The 3,524-nt window shown below is 33.6% G+C and overlaps 1 pseudogene; it reads right to left on the minus strand.

Moving 5' to 3' along the window:
- Nucleotides 1–2,031: 2,031 nt before the first annotated feature.
- Nucleotides 2,032–3,518, minus strand: LOC107005922 (annotated as a pseudogene).
- Between the last annotated feature and the right edge of the window lie 6 nt (nt 3,519–3,524).

Consider the following 3,524-nt stretch of genomic DNA (forward strand, 5'->3'; position numbering starts at 1 on the left):
CCTTAGAATCTGAAATGGTGGCCGCCTGGCCGGATATCACAAAGTTACACCGGAATCTTATCTAGGTCGCCGGAATATTCCAAAAACTCTCAACAGAATATGTTACTTCTGTAACTTCCAGTAGCAAGAAAATCTGAGAAAAATGCACAGAACAGAAATAGCAAAAAAAGAATGTGATAAAAAAAAGTAAAACTTTTTGGTTTTTTGTTTACTAATTTGGCTTTTGCTATTTTTTTAGGGGGCTTTAAAAAATATTGTCGTGGTGAAAATAAATATGTCAATCTTTAATTAAAAATTACGAGTTCAAGTTTTGATAATGAAATTGTTTCAAATAAAAGAGAAATAGGTCAACCTCAATCATTTAATACCGTTATCGTATATTAATTATATGATACTAAAATTCTATTCAGTTCAGATATATAGTCTAGTTGAATCGAGAGCAAAATCGGTGTTGCTAGGGAAGCCCGACAACTAAGAGCATATGCCTTTATTTCCACTTTTACGGATTATCCTTTCTCGATTTTATCTTAGTCTAACTTATTATGACGATTCTTCGACAGATAATATATTTAAATTAACTCTAGTATCATCAAAAACATTCTTGAGTCGTTATATTTAAAAGTTTCTTTCGAAAAATTTCTAACTCGAATTCATTTGATCGGAGCCTAAAATAAATTACTAATAATATAGAAAAAATAACATAAAATTGTTCCTTTGACCTTTATGTTCGATGTAAATTTGACTTTGGTTGTACCTAATCTTCCCCCCACCCACCCAACATGCACCCCCTCAATTTTCTTATATTGAAAATGTCCTTTTGATTTATTTAATTTTTGTACTATCATTTTTCTTTTTAATGTCTATTGTACCTCAAGAAAATTACATAATTTGTCTTTATGTTTGGTGTAATTGGTATTATAAAATATTCCACGTCTATACTAAAATATATATAATGACATAATTGATCTTTTTTTTAATGTTTGGGAATAAGTCTAAAATATCCTATAAATATGAATCAGATCTTCTTAATTGATATTAAACTATAAATAATATATTATCTATTAGACGATTAATGTCATAACAAAACCTCGTTAAATTATATAAATAAGAAATCAATTATTTTACTTTATTTAAAACTTCTCGAACTAGAAAGAGAAGCCCTTTTCAGCATGCTTCCAGGTTCACAACTACACGCGTCTCTTATTTTTCATAGCGTAAAAGATATTAGCCAAGACGAGTTCGATAGAGATTCTCCTCAGTCATTACTCAGCAACAATAATGAGCAATCACTAGATTTTAGTACGAATCTTATAATTACTTGAGATATTAGCTATAAATAACATCTTATCTAATTCTTGTCATAAAAAACCTCTGTTTTTCACTCATTCTCTAATCTCAAATATTACAATACGAAGAAAAAAAAATTTAGAATCCTCTTTTGCAAACTAACTCAATTCCTATTATTGTTGATCCAAATGACCAAATCTTTGTTTTTATTCCTATAGACTATTATACTGTCTTTTGTCCCACATCGATAGGAAAAGGCCAATTGATTCATTTTATAATAACTTAACTAACAAGTGCATATTGCTGAGCTTAGTAACTTAAGCTTGTAACCCAAGTGGGAGCTGTAAGGTGTTTGGGACAATAATATTCCTCACGTATCATCTGTGGCATTACTGAACAATAGCTAAACAAGAAATTAAAGTAGATACACCGATCATTAGAAGGAAGAACTGTCATATCAAGATTCCTCGCGTATCATCTGTGACAAAACTATGAATAGTAGCTAGAAAAGAAACTAAAATAGATAGGCCGGTCATTAGAAGGAAGAACTGTCATAACAAGATTCCACGTATCATCTGTATCAAAACAATGAATGCTAGCTAAACAAGAAACTGAAATAGATACGCCAGTCATTAGAAGGAAGAACTGTCATAACAAGATTCTTCACGTATTATTTCTAGCAAAACAATGACTGCTAGCTGGACAAGAAACTAAAATAGATAGACCGGTCATTAGAAGGAAGAATTGCCATAACAAGATTCCTCATGTATCATCTGTAGCAAAACTATGAACGGTAGCTAGACAAGAAACCGAAATAGATACGCCGGTTATTAGAAGGAAGAACTATCATAATAAGATTCCTCACGTATCATCTGTAGAAAAACAATGAACGCTAGCTGGACAAGAAACTAACATAGATACAGGACATAATGTCTTCCAAGATTCTTTAATACAAATAAGTAGATAGATTTTATACAAACTATTTCAATCTCTGCCTTGTGGTACTTGAAGGGCTTCAAGAATTTCAACTACTTGACTCATAACAGGCCTTCCTTTCGGGTTTTGGCTGAGGCACTGATAGGCAAGACTAGCAACCTTTACGACAGTTTTAGACGAGTATTGTCCTTTGAGTCTGGGATCGAGTATCTTAAAGAGCTTCTTGTTATGATTCAGGAGCGGACGTGCCCACTCTACAAGGTTGTATTCCTGGCTAGGCCTAGTGTTGTCGATTGCTCTTCTTCCAATGAGCATCTAAAGCAAAACAACCCCATAAGCATAAACATCACTTCTGGCTGTTAAATGTCCTGAATGTTCCAATTATACGTCTTAGTAACGGTGATTACTTGACAAAACTTAACAGAAGAATCACAAGCCATAAACAAAAATGAGGGTTGAATTTTTGATGATTACTCAACTAACGGTTATTATCTCATCATAAAGTCACTTCTTCTTGATTTCAGGTGACTTTACGAGATAATAACTAGTATTAGTTGAGCGACCATATGAGAAATCAACTTGCAGAAATGAAGAGGATTATATGAAGGGCGTTAGGCATTTGGCTGCAGAAAGAAGATAGAGAAAATGTATTCAGTTTATAATGGAAAACAAACATCCCCCTTTTTTTTGGTACTTCATTTGTATGCAGTTCTTGTTATTAGACAGATAGCGAATACGTAGGTAAAGGACAACTAAATGTGGATTTTCAAAAGACAGGCATATGCTTGACAAGGTTGAAGATGATTGTGGTATAAAACGCATTTGACTATCCTTCTTAGTGAGTCTAATTACGATAGCACTGTACTACACGCAAAAACTACCTAGTGTAATATTTGGCAACAAGGTGATGCTGGACTCACCAGTCATGACATACTCTGGAGCGGCATAACCATAAGTACCCATAACACGAGTCGATACGTGAGTCTGATCTCCCATTGGCCCATCTTTTGCAAGTCCAAAGTCAGAAAGCTTTGCATTAAAATCCTGCAGATCCAAATCCAAACAAAGACGGATATTGAAACTAGCAAAGAACTCTAACATAATAATGATAATTATATAAAGTATTGAGCACCTTCAAGGGAAATAATATACATAAGCAAAACAACATCTCACCGCATCTAACAAAATGTTTGAGGTCTTGAAGTCCCTATATATTACCGGCATTTCAGCTCCATGAAGAAAAGCAAGCCCTTTGGCGGCATCCAGAGCAACTTTCATTCTCCTCGACCATGTTAGAGTGG

The sequence above is a fragment of the Solanum pennellii genome, chromosome 12 (assembly GCF_001406875.1).
Source record: "Solanum pennellii chromosome 12, SPENNV200".
Lineage (NCBI taxonomy): Eukaryota > Viridiplantae > Streptophyta > Magnoliopsida > Solanales > Solanaceae > Solanum > Solanum pennellii.